Source organism: Tenrec ecaudatus, chromosome X (genome assembly GCF_050624435.1).
Source record: "Tenrec ecaudatus isolate mTenEca1 chromosome X, mTenEca1.hap1, whole genome shotgun sequence".
In the NCBI taxonomy this organism is placed as follows: domain Eukaryota; kingdom Metazoa; phylum Chordata; class Mammalia; order Afrosoricida; family Tenrecidae; genus Tenrec; species Tenrec ecaudatus.
In genome coordinates, this window is record NC_134548.1 from 73117905 (window position 1) to 73133833 (window position 15929).

The 15929-nt window shown below is 36.6% G+C and overlaps 1 protein-coding gene and 1 pseudogene across 1 annotated transcript in view; both read right to left on the bottom strand.

The window, feature by feature from the left end:
* HEPH (hephaestin) overlaps positions 1 to 15929 on the bottom strand; it is a 192176-nt gene that overhangs the window by 79458 nt on the left and 96789 nt on the right. The gene's annotated exons all lie outside the window — the stretch shown is intronic.
* On the bottom strand, positions 10405 to 14173 carry LOC142434688 (protein DEK pseudogene; annotated as a pseudogene).

Here is a 15929-nt window from a genome sequence, read left to right on the forward strand (position 1 = left end):
AGAAACAAATCATAGACACACATATGTGTATAAGAAAGAGGTTTATATACGAGAGCAGTTGAATATTGAGGAAACATCCCAGCCTAGTCAAGATCAAGTCCATAAGTCTGATATTAGCCCATATGTCTGATACCAGTCTCTAAAGTTCTGTTCTAACTCATGAAATACATGCAATGACGCTGAATACAGGAAGATCACAAGTCAGTGGGTGGGAAGTCCTGTGGATCAAGTGGCGTAAGCACCTAAGCACTAGCAGGGGTCTCTACATGGCTTTTCTGGCTCCAGAGATCTGGTTGCACCAGGGTAGGTCCTTGTGGCTTCTTCAACTCCCAGGGTACAGCGCTATGTGTCTTGTCAATGAGCATCGTCTCAGGGAGTGAGCTGAGAGAGAGAACTGTCTCCTGCCTCCAAAGAGGAAAAAAAAAGGAGTTCCCAGAATTCTCAGGAGAAGGCCATACCCACACAGAAGCTTCATTGGTTCTATCTTGATTGACAGGCCAGACTCCACTCCTTCATTCTTACTCCTCCCAAATTGACACCAGATTATGTAAACTACCACAGTATGGTAGGTAAATGGGGGCAGGAGTGTGAGGTGGGAAACAACCTCACATTGGAAAACGATGGAAAACAACAATTGTAGGAAATCTAAGGGAACAATAAACCTGATTTTATGTTTCTGGGTAGACACTACTTATATGCTTCTACACAATACCCAGTGAACCGTGCCATGGAAAAAGCACTATGATGACCTTCGATGCAGGTCTTTTAGCAACATAGTACCACCCAATGGTCACATGAGAAAGATACAACCTAGAAGCCTATTGAACAAAATGTACCCTCACTCAAAACTACCTGTACCCTTAGACTTAAAACTGAAGGATTGTGATGGGTGAGGAAAGAAAGGGTGGCCACCTCAAGATTGTGAACATGACAGTCATTGGACCTTTGGTGGGATTCCTAACTTAGTGGGTGTCCAATGAAAGGGGACTCAGAGCTACCACATATTTAATATTCAATGCTCCAGTTACATTAATATCACAGGTATTAATCTTTCAGGCAAGGATCTGCAACTGTAACAATTGATACAGGAAACTTTTCCCTACCACTAATTCCTTTGCTCAGTGTAAACAGATTTGAAGCAATTGTGAAATCAAGTTGTACTAAGCAGAGCTTCTGTATTACAGGTTGGAGTTATACAATACTCATATAAACTCATATCAGCAATATCTCAAATTCTATGCCATTGGAAAAATGCAATGACCTTATAACCCAGGGGGTGATTGGCAATTTTTTTTTCTGCCTTTTGTTTGTTTGCTTTTGGTTTTGTTGCTTTTGTAGGTGTTTGTTTTTGTCATAGTATGATTTCCAAAGTAAACCAGAGTTGTTCATAACATGCAGACAAGCAGATGCATTCTGTGCTTCCACTTAACTCAAGTCCCAATCTAAGAAAGGTTAGTTTTCATAACATGGCCCTACTTGATACTCATGTTCATGAAATGATGACTGAAGTTAAGGGTGCTACAGCAAAGTGTGGTGAAGGAAGCAGATGGTGCCCAGCTTTCAATTGAAATAATATCTGTGGTCATAAATGTTTTTATTCAATGAAGGATCCATCTAAGTGAGGAATCATCTAAGTCCACACAGAAGAAGCACACTAGCCTGTGTGATCCAAAGTTGACAATAACAAAATCCATATATGTAGAAGGGAAAAATATCAAAGTTTAAATTGTGAACAGTCAATTTGTAGAAGGCTATATGTAAGACAGTCTTAGGCCCAAATCCATCTGCAAGCTATCTAGTCAGATTAAGCCTGTGGTAGCTCCCCTTTAGTCACAGGAAAGGGACTCACACAGCTTTCCTATCAGTGATTATTATAAACTTGAATATGATGGGTTGAATCATGGTGTAATATGATACTTGGTCAGTTGGCCTCCCTCTTGACCCAACCTGAATTTAAACTAGGCTCAGGAATTTCTCACCATTTCCAGGAAAAAAATCTCTTCTTTGGCCTTTTACATATTGATGGTGGTCTTTTCTTTATTATACTTTATTTGTATTTTTATTGATGCAGAATTATAATTATTTCCTTCTAGCCATTTAAATTTTTTTGTTTCTTACTGTTTTTGTTGTGTTTCTCAGTTTGTGAAGCATAGAAGTGGATGCAAAGAAACAATAACTGACACATTTTTTTCAGGGCTGTGGAGGGGGGATGGATGACAGGTGGCGAGAGTGAAGAGATTTGGAAAACAAATAATGGATACAGGAGAGAGGAGGTAGCACTAGAAATTACTGTGATGATGTATATACAACACTTTTATAAATTGATTTAACCATGGAAATGTATGCTATGTGAATATTATATCAATAAAACTACTAAAAAGAAAAAGAAAGAAAGAAACCAAACTTGATCAATGGTTATCATGGTTGAAGGAGAAAGAAATGTTGCTTAAGGGGCATTGAGTTTATATTAATAATGGTGGAATAATTTGGGAAAGGAAATCAATAATGGGTGTATAACATGAGGAGTAAAATCAATGGCACTGAATTATACATGTAGAATTTATGTAATTGGAGAATGTTTGGTTGTGTATATTTTTGCCACAATTAGAAAAAAAAACAACTTCATAAACAACAGTGAGTACACAGAAGAAAAATATGTTCTAGAATTGAAAGTGGTAATAATGTTAGAACTCTTTTTAATATGGTGGAATTACTGAATTGTATGTCATATAGATGAATTTCTAATTAAACTGTTAAAAAACAAAAACAAAGGTAAACAGATGTGAAGAAGCTCAGTTTCCTCTGCAGAAGCCATGCAGGAAAGTAGAAATTGGAACAACATATTCCAAAATTCAAAAGATAAAAATTGTCCACTAACAATTCTATACCCAGCAAAGTTATCCATCAAATTGAAGGAGAAATAAAAATATTCTCAAATAAGTAAATACTTAGAGAATTTGTAAAAACAAAATCATCATTATCAAATCTATTCAGTTCTTTATGGTCAGAAAGTCAACAACTGCATCACTGACATACAAGACCACCAAAGCATGAAACACCACCCAGAAATCAGCGTGTAACACCACCCAGAAACCATACTGATAGCAGTATCCAAAATAATATAGATCTAGCAGTGAAATGAGGACACGAATAAATTGGCATATCTCAATAAAAAAGTAAAGGTGGGGATGGGTAGTAAAATATCAAGCACAAATAATACGTGGTGACAGTGACCAATCAAGATTTATAATCAATAACTCTGATGTCAATGGACTAAACATACCAACCAAAGAGGAAGAGTAACAGACTGGATTAGGAAACAAGATCTATTGATCTGCTGCTTTCAAGAGACACACCTCAAACTCACAGAAAAAAATAGCCTGAGAGTCAAAGGGCAGTGAAAAGTTTACCAAACTAATGGCAATCACACACAAAAAGCAAGGTTGGCAATATTAAGCTCTAAAAAATATACTCAAAAGTACATGATATGCATAGAGACAATGAGCATAACATAATGCTCAAAGGATCAATAGACCAAGAACACATAACCATTATAAATATATATGTTCCCAATGAAAGACTTTCAAATTCATCAACAAATCAACAAAGAGATGAAAAGAGAAATCACCAGATAAACAAGTAGGAGACTTCAATATGCCTTTTTCAAGGAAATATAGATCAACAGGTAAGAAACTAAATAAAGAAACTGAAGAGCTGAACACAATTGAACAACTTGACCTCCCAGGTATTTACAGCGTTCTCCAAGCAAGAACAAAAAAAACCCTCAAAACCAAAAAAATGTACTTTCTTCTCCAATGTAAATGGTTCATATTCTAAAATAGATCACATGATAGGACATAAGCAAGGCAAATAAATTCAAATGCATAGAGATCACTCAAGCCATCTTCTCCAACGAAAGTGCCATAAAACTGGAAATCAAAAATAGGAAGAATTTTTAAAAACAAAAGACAAGCAGCTGGAGATTCAACAATACACTACTCAAAAAATCTGGGTATTAACCAAAATCATAGGTGAAATTAGGAAGTTCCTAGAAACAAATGAAAATTTAACAGTACATACCAAAACCTAGGGATACAGCAAAAGCAGTTACCAAAGGTCAATTTTTAGCACTTACTGCACACATGGAAGAAAGAGGAGAAAATAATTTATAATATTTTAACACAACTCCGACAACTAGAAAAGGGTCAAAAGCATAAACACCCAAATAGCAAAAGGGAAAAAACAATAAAAATTCAACAAATTTCATAATCTACATGACATGGACAAATACCTAGAAAATACTCTATTTTAAATAAACACATATGAATACTAAGAACTTGAACAGACCTATAGCAAGGAAGAAATAGACAAATTCTTGAAGAAATGCAGAACCAAAAAAAGCCAAATGGCTTCACAGGATAATTCTATCAAATATTCAGAGAAGAGCTGACACCAATTTTACACAAACTATTCCAGAATCTAGAAAGGGACAGGAAACTCTGAAACTCATTCTACAAATCAGTATAATCCTTATACCAAAATCAGGCAAAGGCCCCATTCAGATAGAAATATACAGACTGATATTCTTCATGAACATAGATCCAAAATTTCTCAAGAAAATCCTAACCAATAGAATCCAACATTATATATAAAAAAATCATGACCAAATTGGATTCAAGGATAATTCAACTTTCAAAAACATATAATTCAACATTCAAAAACATATAAAAATAAGAACCATATGATCGTATCAATTGATGCAGAGAAAGCATTTGACAATATTTAACACCCACTTCTAATAAACGCTCCATAAGGAGATAGGCCTAGAAGGAAAAATCTTCATCACACTGACGGCCATATTTGAAAACCAATAGCTGATATTACACTCAATGGAACTGAGAAAAGCTGAAAACATTTCCACAGAATAAGGGAGCCTGACAAAGTTGTCCTTTAGCCCCATTCTGACTCAACATTATGCTGGAAGTTCTATCTGGAACCATAAAGAAATGGGAAAATATCAAGGGAGTATAACTGAGCAAATATGAAGTGAAACTTTCGCTATTTGCACAGGATATGATATTATTTAAAGAGAATCCTAAGGAGTCCACAATAGGATTGTTGGAAACAATGGAGGAGTTTAGTAGTATAACAGAATACATGATAAACAAGCAAAATTCAACTGAGTTCTTATATACTAATGATGAGAATTCCAAACAAGAACCAAAGAAAAATACAAAGACTTATACAAAGAAAAATACAGAACATTTTTACAAGAAACCAAAAGAGGCTACAAATGGAAGAATATCCCATGTTCATGGATAGGAAGATTCAATATCATGAAAATGTCAACATTACTGGAAGCAATCTACAAATTCAATTCAACCCTGTTCCCAATAACATTATTCTTTAAGAAATGGAAAAAAATTATTACCAACCTCAGATGGAGAGGGAAGAAACCTACGATAGGCAAAGAACTTCTCAAAAAGCAGAATAAAGTAGAAGGTTTTGCACTAGCTGACCTCAAAACCTACTGCACAGCCCCAGTGATCAAAACAGCCCGGTGCTGGTATAATTGTATATACATGCACCCACAGGACAGAAATCCCAGAAATAAAAACATCTGCATACAGACAACTGATTTTTTTGAAATTAATCATTTTATTGGGCGCTCTTACAGATATCATAGCAATCCATAGTTCAAGCACATCAAGCAGTATTGTATAATTGCTTCCACAATCAGTTTCAATACATTTTCTTTCTTCTTGAACTCCTTGATATCAGCTTCCCTCTAGCCCCTCCCTCCCTCACTACACTCCCCTGGAACCCTTGTTATAGATTTCCCTTATAATAGGCGTTTTTTGCGTGCCATATTTCAGACAACTTATTTTTTACAAAGATCCAATAATAATTAACTGGAAAGGGTATGCCATCTTCAATAAATGCTGAAAATACTGTATATCCAACTGCAGAAGAAGGAAACAATACTCATATCCCACCCCATGCACAAGAAAACCATCAATGTTGATCAAAGACCTAAATGTAGAACCTACTCCTATCAGGATCATCAGTGAGAAAGGTAGTACAAATCTAAGTGCCCTATGACAGGGCATACACAAGCAATTAGATATAACAAAGGAAGCCCACAATGTGGAAGACAAAATAGATTTATAGGTCCTATGAAAAACAAAACACTATGTACATTGAAAGATTTCGTTGAAAGATTAAAATGAGAGCCTGTAGATTGAGAAAAGATATTTTGCAATGATCGAACAGACAATGGATTAATTACGAAAATCTACTGCATATTTCAAATCTACAACAAGAAAAAAGAAAACACCAAATAACCCCAGGAGAGTTGGAAAAAGGACCTGAACCAATGATATACAAAGGATGATAACTGAATGGGTAATAAACACATAAGGAATGCTCTCATTCACTAACCATCTAGGAAATGCCAGTCTAAATAGCACTGCGATACCACATAACACCCATAACCATAGCCCAATTAAAAAAAACGGGGAACAATAAATACTAGAGAGGGTGTGGAAAGTGGTGGGCTTGTAAATATGTATAATCACCGTGGAAAGCAATATGGCAATTTCTAAAAGTGATGTCAGTAAAAACACCATATGATCCAGTAATATCATTACTGGATGCATACCCACCTCTGCCTCCCAAATAAGAAACAGGTCATGAATAGATGTTCATTGTAGCAGAGTTCATAATAGCAAGAAGCTCGAAACAGCATAACTCCCAACAGCAGAAGATTGGATTAAAAAAACCAACCTCTGGTACATATACACAATGGAATAGTACACATCTCTGACGACAGAGGTGAATCCATGAAACAACTCATGAAATGGAGGGGTCTGGAAAACATTATGCTGAGTGAAATTAGTCAAACACAAAAGGAGAAATATTGTATGAATCCACTGCTCTAGGGAGAAACCACAGGGCAGGCACACACTCAGGCTTTCAGGACATCCAATCTGCTGGCTAGGTGGACAGACAGCGTGAGACTGGCACCAATGAATCATACACCATCCTCTCTAGGTATGTATCTTGAAAGTCACTTAGGCAGAGGTTTCCTCACGTCAGCTGGGATCAAATTGGCAAGGGAGGGGATGTTGACTACTGAGTGAGTGGCTGCCATGCTAAGTTATGATGAGTCCCCCTGGACAGGTAGATAGATAGAGGGATGAGGGATACTGATGTTCCCATCAAAATAAGTCAGCAGAGGGGAAACGAGGCAGACATGTCTGGGGGAACACAAGTGAATAATTGTTGGTAGAAAAAGACTGAGGATCAACCTCCAAGTGAGGGGAAAAATGCCTAAAAATACTTTTAAGGACTCTAAGCGAGGAGTATCACTGGTAGTATTGCATAAAATAATCCATATTGTCCCTAGTTTCTGGGAACACCCTGGGGACCCAGGCCAAGTGCCATATAACACCAGGGCATTGAATCCTGAATCTCTGAGGATCACAACACACTCCAAAGGCTGCACCAGAGAGATCTGATTTGGAAACTCCACTTGGTGAACTAGACTCTACCTCAAACACATTTGTAACCTGAGGACTTAGGAACAAAAATTCATGGTGTTTGAAGAAGCAGAAAACAGTTGTACTAAGAGTATTAAACTATCGATAGTAGACAATCGTTGACTTACTACATCAATGCGTTATATGTTGTATTGTGAGATATATATTATTCCAGCAAAACTGTGACTGACATTCTCAGTGAATATTGTACATTTTTCTTGACAAATATCTCCCATTGTTTATGTAAATAGCATCCTCGATGAAAGGACTTATTCTGTACAACTTGAATAAATCGGGTATTGCTATATGTAGTTAACCTACATTGGCCCAATATCTCTCTCAACAGTGTTTAAAAATTTTTATATGGAGCTAATCAATGACAATAATAATGAAATATCTCCTCTCCCCCTACCCCGCAAAGGAGATGATCCTTAAGACTCTCTACCATAAATTAGCAAGTAGGTCTCTAAAGGTAGCCAAAGACAGATTTAAAAGATAGATCCAGTAATGGGTTTTAGGCTTAAATTGGATTTGAGCTAAATCTTAGCTCCAATTTAAGAACACAGAATTCTTATACCATGGTCCTACTTGATACTTGCCATCAGAAAGGGAACACAGAAAATATGGATGCTATAGAAAAGTGTGGTGAAGTAATTGGTTGGTGCCCAGTGATGAGCTAAAATAGTGCCTAGAGTTTTAAAGTCTTGTGTCCAAACAAGCAACCATATAAGTAAGATGTCAACCAAGTCCACATGAAATAAGTAGGTCAATATCTTGGACTGAAGGATTGTAATCATATAGTCCAAAAGCAAAGGAGGGAATTCAGAGCCTAAATTGTGAGATTCTGGTTTTCAGAAGTCTATGAATGACAGTGGAAGCCCAAGATGCATTTCTGAGATCCACAAAGGAAATACAGATCTGTTGCTTTCTCTCTATTCATAATAAGGTGATGGGAAGAAACTGGTTGCCAAACAGAATATATTGGAGGGATGAATAGGGGAGATCAAAATGATGAACATGACTTGAACAGTTAAAACCTTGTCATTTGATCTCCCTCTGATGCAAGTTGGGTCTAATCTGGCTTTCAACATTTTCTGTTTTTGTTCTTTATATTGGGGCTTAGCTCAATGAATTTTGTCACTGGGGGTGAACTGCTTGAATTTTTGTTATATATATTTATTTTTATAAAATTTCTGGGTTTTTTTGGTATATTAAAGCAAGAATTGATGAACCTATGGAGAAAGCAAAGAGCATAATGGTTCCTGGGAGATACATTGTGGAGGAGGGTAAAGGGGAAGCTGATGACAAGGTGTTCAAGAAAGAAGATAATGTTTTTTAACTGATTATGGTATCAATTGTACAATACTGTTTGATGTGATTCAACTATGGAATGATATGATATCAATATTAGCACCCAATAAAATGGTTTTGGAAAAAAAAGAAAATAAGTTTATCATCACTTTCGAGGAACATTTTGCTACCCTACATTTATCTTCTTTTAGCATTATACCTGGTACTTTCCTCATAATTATGAAGGTGGCCAGGGTTTCTGTAAATTTCAGCTTTTTATTCAGCCTATGTAATTAATAAAAATCAGTTCATTTAGTATAATGTAAGACAAGTGTGCTTATGCTTCATCCCATCTTATCTCAAAGTTGAAGTTGTTTTGTTGTATTTATATTGGTCTGTCCTCAAAATAAAATAAAACGCATCTATTGATACTTTTGTAGAGATGGCATTACAACTATAAACTGACACTTTCAAAGCCGAGCAGGAGAAGGAACTATTCCTTAAGTGTGATCCTCACTGTATTTGACCTTCACTGCTCTGTGACATCAACTTGGCAGAACGCTGACATTTCAGAATTTATAAAGACTGTAAACAAATTTAGTTTATTTTTCATTTTCTTATTTTTTTAAAAAATCACTTTGTTGGGGGACAAGAGGAAAGTAAAAGGAAATAGAGGAAAGAAGTAGAAGGCAAAGGGCATTTATAGAGGTCTAAATACAGGCATGTACATAGGTAAATATATTTAGGTATGAGGATGGGGAAAATCTACATGCATATATTTACAGGTTTAGTATAAAGGTAGCAGATGGACATTGGGCTTCCACTCAAGTACTCCCTCAATGCAAGAGCACTTTGTCCTATGAAATTGGCATTCCATGATGCTCACCTTCTCAACATGATTGCTGAAGACAAATGGATGCATAAGCAAATGTGGTGAATAAAACTGATGGTTCCCGGCTATCAAAAGATATAGCATCTTGGGTCTTAAAGGCTTGAAGGTGAACAAAGTTACTTTTTAAAAATGCAAAAAATAATATGTCAAGTCTGTCATGTTGACAATTGGACATATATTCACATGCAGGAGAAAAGTTCAGATTTGTATCCGGCAATGGTAGCTTGCATATATTTATTATGATGAACACATAGTTGCTGAACCTTTAGACTGACAGATATGTATTAAACTACTTTTCATACTAAATCATAGCTATTGTTTAGTTCTATTTGAATAAAAGCATGTAAGCCTTAAACAAGCTAAGCATACTGGAAACTATAAGCATGTAAGAATCTACAATGCTCTATAAAACAATCCAATATGTACAAAATACAATGATAAAAGGAAGGAACAATTACAGCCCTGTAAGATTTTAAACTAAATAGTGCACAGATATGCAATTTAAAACAGCAAAGTCAAATTTATCTAACATTTTGAGAACAAAAGGTAAATTCTATCAACACAATGTTTAACAAGAACATAGAAAAGGAGATTTTCTTTGGTGGTATAAATCAGATCATCAAATCCATGAGACAAATTCAAGTGTCCTGTCATTAACTTCTGGAGAACTTTTCTAACTTCTCAAGAAATCAACTCTAACCGTTGTTTAATGAAATTATTTCTTTACATTAAATCATAAGCAGGGTAATTTTCATATACTTCTGCAAATCTGCTTAATTGTGACTTCCTCAAATTTAGCACTTTCCAATAATTTCTTTACTGTTTCTTTTAACTATTAATCTGTGGTCATTTACTCAGTTTCTTAATTAAAATTTCACTATCTAAACTATTCTCAGATTCACTTTAGTTTTTTTTTTTTGGAAATGTTTTGATTCTTCTTTGTGGTGCTGCCATCTGCTTTCTTTGGTTTGCCCCAACAATTTATTGGCATATAATCCATATATTATGAAGTTCAATAATTTAACCTCGCCAAGAAGAGTTGGACAACATCACCGCAATCAGTTTTAGAATATTGTCTTCAATCTTGTACTCATTTTTATTACCTCTCCATTTTCTCCCAAACTCCCTTGCCATACTCCAGAAGGACCATTAGTACTGTTACTCTCTGTAGATTTACCTAACATGGATTTAATATACAGAAAAACATTTTAAAAATCTAACAAAAATAAAGTAAGTCAGATAAAAGCTTCAAGAGAAAACAAAGCAGAGCACTGACCCATAGTCATATAGGGGACAACACTGAAGACACGGTGCAGGAATTGTGCTTAATTTGACCCCACCACACTGGGGCCAAACACTAAGGGTGTGCCACAGAGCAGCAAGGGGAACAAAGCGATGAAGTCCTCAGGGAATACAAAAAATAGACTTTGGGGCCAGGGTGTGGCACCCCATCAGACAGAACTGGAAAACACTCCTAAAGGTCAACAAATAGATCTGGAACTATTTATAGGATTTTCTGTTTTGGGTCGCTGGTTTTTATTGTTGTTTTATTTTGCCTTGTCTTGTTTTTGTCCTTATTATTGTCTCTGCGTGTCTATCTAGATAAGATTGGTGGGATAAACAACCCTGAGGAGAAAACAATGTGACCAATGATTCTGAAGGGGACACAAGAAAGGGGGAGGTGGGGGAAAGGAAGGGGGGATGTTTAACAAACCAAGGGACAAGAGAACAGCAAGCAATCTAAAATCGATGGTGAGGAGAGTGTAGGATGCCTGATAGGGTTTGATCAAAGACAATGTAACCAAGAGGCAATGCTGAAACCTGAATGAAGGCCAAACATGATAGTGGGACAAGAGGAAAGTTAAAGGAAATAGAGTAAAGACATAGGAGGCAAAGGGAATTTATAGATGTCTAAATACAGGCATGCACATATATAAATGTATTTAGATATAATGATAGGGAAATAGATCTATGTACATATATTTATGTTATGTATCAAGGTAGCAGATGGACATTGGGCTTCTACTCAAGTACTCCCTCAATGCAAGAACACTTTGTTCTAATAACCTGACATTTGGTGATGCTCACCTTCCGAACACGGTGCTGCAGACAAAATGGGTGCATAGCAAATGTGGTGAAGAATGCTGATGGTGCCTGGCTTTCTAAGATATAACATCTGGGGTCTTAAGATAAACAAACGGTCATCTGGCTGAGAAGCAACAAAGCCCACATGGAAGCACACCAGCCAGTGTGATCATGAGGTGTTGAAGGGGTCAGGGAGAAATTGATTGGTGTAAGACATGAAAAATAATAACAATTTATAGATTATCAAGGGTTCGGGAGGAAGGGAAGGTGGGGAAGGGAGGGGAAAATGAGGAGCTGATACCAAGGGCTCAAGTAGAAAGAAAATGTTTTGAATGTGATGATGTCAACAAATGTACACATGTGCTTGACACAATGGATGGATGGATGGATTGTGATAAGAGCTGTATGAGCCTCCCATAAAATGTTTTAAAAATAAAAGAAAACAAAGGAGAAAATATTAAAAACTAGAACTAATTTAAATGGATCATGAGGAAGATCAAATGATTGGGTGCTAAATTTTAACCTAACTGTATTTCCAACAATCTACTTTCCAATGCATTCTGCATGTCTGCCTTATTAACATTAGCACTTTATACAGTTTTTTTATTTTTAGAAATTGCTTTCAGTGTTTTAGATGTCTTTTTGATGGCTTCTCTTCAATTTTTTATCTTCATGGGAATACTTCTGATTTTTCTTTTCATCTTCATCACTACTTGGTTCATTTGATAGAATTTCAGAATATTTGGTTCATTTGGATTTTCTTGCCATTCCAGAACTGTTTTGTTCCCTTTTGCTACCTTTTCTGGAATATTTTTCAGATTTTGGCAATAGCTATCCAGAGGCCTTGGATGCATTAAGAAATTCAAGATACACTTCACCAATTCACTATTTACACCTGATCTCTCCAATCAAGAACCTCACAGATGCTATTCAAAATGGAATTTCTGAACTTTATCAACATTTCATCTTTTTATATTGGAAAATTCCTTTTTCAAACAGCCACTGAACTGACCTACATTCTTCTTTAATGTGGACACTGTTACTGGTTTGTTGTAAAACAGTTTGTATAGATTTCTAAGTTAATCAGTTTTCTTCTTACTCAAAAAGAAACATGTCCCTTTTCAGTTTCATAGTTTCTGTCCCTTGCCTTGTGCAATTGTTCTCTGTATAAGGTAGAGACTAGAATTTTCTTTTTTTTCCCTTCAGTTTGTCATATTGTTTTTTTTCTTCCTTTTTTTAATCGTTTTATTAGGGGCTCATACAACTCTTATCACAATCCATACATACATCATTTGTGTAAAGCACATTTGTACCTTGCCCTCATCATTCTCAAAACATTTGCTCTCCACTTAAGCCCCTGGCATCAGGTCCTCATTTTCCCCTCCCTCTCCTCTCCCCCTCCCTCATGAACCCTTGATAATTTATTATTTTGTCATATCTTGCCCTGTCCAACGTTCCCTTCACCCACTTTTCTGTTGTCCGTCCCCCAGGGAGGAGGTCATATATAGATCCTTGTAATCGGTTCCCTCTTTCCAACCCACTCTCGCTCTACCCTCCCAGTATTGCCACTCACAGGGATCATCTGCCCTGGATTCCCTCTGTTTCCAGTTCCTATCTGTACCAGTGTACATCCTCTGGTCTAGCCAGATTTTCAAGGTAAAATTCGGATCATGATAGTAGGAGGGGAGAGGGGAGAAAGCATTTAGGAACTAGAGGAAAGTTGTATTTTTCATCGTTGCTACATCACACCTTGACTGGCTCGTCTCCTCCCCTACATCCCTCTGCAAGGGGATCTCTAGTGGCCGACAAATGGGCTTTGGGTATCCACTCTGAACACCCCCACCTCATTCACTTATGGTAAGATTTTTTTGTTCTGATGATGCCTTATCCCTTCGACATCTCGTGATTGCACAGGCTGGTGTGCTTCATCCATGTGGGTTTTGTTGCTTCTGGGCTAGATGACTGCTTGTTTACCTTCAAGCCTTTAAGACCCCAGACACTATACCATTTGATAGCCAGGCACTATCAGCTTTCTTCACCACATTTGCTTATTCGCCCACTTTGTCTTTAGCAGTTGTGTCGGGAAGGTGAGCATCATAGCATGCTGATTTAATAGAAGAAAGTATTCTTGCATTGAGGGAGTACTTGAGTGGAGGCCCAATGTCCCTCTGCTACCTTAATACTAAATCTAGAAATATAGGCACATAGATCTATTTCCCCATCCTCATATACAAATCATTTGCATATGTACATGTCTTTATCTAGACCTCTATAAATTCCCTTTGCCTCCTAGCTCTTTCCTCTATTTCCCTTGACTTGCACTTCCAACCTCTCTTCTTTCTTCTTGCCTTCGATGATTAGACATTTTCTTTTCTCTTCCTCTTCACTTTTACTACTTAAACTAAAACACAAGCAAACAAAAGACTCCAAACTCACTGCCATCAAGTCGATTCTGACTCATGGTGACAGGCTAGAACTGTCCCTGTACATTTCTGAGTCTGTAACTCTTCATGGAGTAGAAAGCTTTGTCTTTTTCCTGTGGAGGGGCTGGTGGTTTTGAAGTACTGATCCATTACACCCCCAGGGTTCCTATACTACCTAAATCAACCTGTAATTTGAATGCAGTCCCTATCAAAATTCATAGAAGTAACAACGTTCTTTGCTGAATTGAAAAATCCATTCCTCAATTTTATATGGAATTAGTCAAAGCAATCTTGCAAAAGAAAAATAGAGTAGTAGGACTCTCACTTTGTAATTTTAAAACATATTCTAAAATGCCATGATTAAAACTGTCTCATGCTGGCAAAATTATTTTTTTTGGTTCACAGTATCATGCTATTTTAATTGTCACACTTTTGGAACATGCTTTTACATGTTATGCTGATTTTCTCTTGGTTTACCTGAAATAGCTTGGCTCTTCTTACCCAGATATTTTAAAAATCATTTTATTGGGAGCTCTTGTGGATATTTTAACAATTTATAATTCATTTAGATCATGCATAGTTATAAAATAGCTGCTATGTTATATATATGTTATAGATTATTATTTTTTTCCAGCTTTAAAAAAACATTTTATTAGTGGCTCATACAACTCTTATCATAATCCATACATATACATACATCAATTGTATAAAGCACATCTGTACATTCTTTGCCCTAATCATTTTCAAAGCATTTGCTCTCCACTTAAGCCCTTTGCATCAGGTCCTCGTTTTTTCCCCTCCCTCCTCACTCCCCCCTCCCTCATGAACCCTTGGAGTCTCCCTTCCACATGTGACCTCCTCCCTGGGAGATGGACAGCAGAGAAGGGGGGGAAATTATTATTGTTATTATACACCATCCAATATACCCACTCGCCTACAATTCTGTTATGTGTTCCCCTTGACTGGGATTATACAGTCATCATTACTATCAGCTCCCCCTTCTTTGCCTCCCCCAATCTCTCTCTTCCTGTACACTCAGGGAATCATTACTCCCAAAACTGTTTCTGAAAGGATATCTATCTTTGGTTTTCATGCATCTAATGATCTTATTTATACTCATGTCTAACTAGGCTAATGTGGTAAGACAAGAACCATAATAGTGAGGGGAGGAATTATTTGTAGGAAGCATCCGGCTGATCAAGGTGTTTACTAATGGGTGACTATTTAGTCCCCTGCATCTCTGTGTCTCTGCAGACAAAAACATTGCAAAATGACTGTTATTTGTGACTTTGCTGCTAAAAGCATTGAGGGATAACTCAATTATTTATGATCTCTTTGAGGCTCTCTTGAATCTTGCATATCCATGTGAATGTCTTTGAACCTAGTGCTTTTATTATTCTAAGGTTTAGAAACTGTGACTAGTTAAGTAACATTTGCATAGATAAGAGTTTAGGAATGTTTATGTTCTTTGATGTTTGTTTTGTAACCAATTCCCTTGTGTAAGAAAAGTATATAAACCAAGCTTCAAATACACTTGGCACTTCAGTCCATCAGATTTGTACATAGCTCTTTCTTTTCCTAACATCCGCACGCCTCAGTTCAAACCCAGCTTGATGCAGGATAGCTGGTCTAATCCCCTGAAATTATTAAAGAACTAAAGGATAGCTGTGTTTTTCATTTATGCTATACTGTGTCCTG